A 486-nucleotide genomic window follows, 5' to 3' on the forward strand; every position below is an offset into this window, starting at 1 on the left:
CATTTTATCTGCTTCATATAAAAGCACATTCACATACTACAAGGAAATTTTGAAGGAAAAATTCTTTCCTACTAGCGAATGAAGTCATATTTGGGGCAGCTTATCTGGTGCGGTGGCGTTTTGAAAATGCACCTGGTCTGTTTGGGTAAACTGTGTTTTGGCAGCTTATTCGTTTTGAAAATGCTGATGTGTTTTGGCAGCTTAATCGTTTTGAAAATGCTGAAAACAGCGTTTTCACAACGCACCTAACTAGGTGCAGTGGAAGCTTTCTGGCAGCTGCCTGGCTTTTCAAAAAAAATAAAAATTTGTAATTGTCACTTCACCAAGCTTATCAGCAATTTAAAATTTTATTATTACAAATAGTCGTTGTAGTATAGTGGTGAGTATTCCCGCCTGTCACGCGGGTGACCCGGGTTCGATCCCCGGCAACGGCGTGTTATTTTTTTCTATCTTAATATTTATGTATTTATTTATCTAATAACTTAA

At 37.4% G+C, this 486-nt stretch overlaps 1 non-coding gene across 1 annotated transcript; it reads left to right on the forward strand.

Moving 5' to 3' along the window:
* The first annotated feature begins 362 nt into the window (after positions 1 to 362).
* TRNAD-GUC lies at positions 363 to 434 on the forward strand. The gene has a single exon. It is a non-coding gene; the product is annotated as a tRNA-Asp (tRNA).
* Positions 435 to 486: the final 52 nt, after the last annotated feature.

The sequence above is a fragment of the Phalaenopsis equestris genome, unplaced genomic scaffold (genome assembly GCF_001263595.1).
Source record: "Phalaenopsis equestris unplaced genomic scaffold, ASM126359v1 Scaffold214949, whole genome shotgun sequence".
Classification (NCBI taxonomy): domain Eukaryota; kingdom Viridiplantae; phylum Streptophyta; class Magnoliopsida; order Asparagales; family Orchidaceae; genus Phalaenopsis; species Phalaenopsis equestris.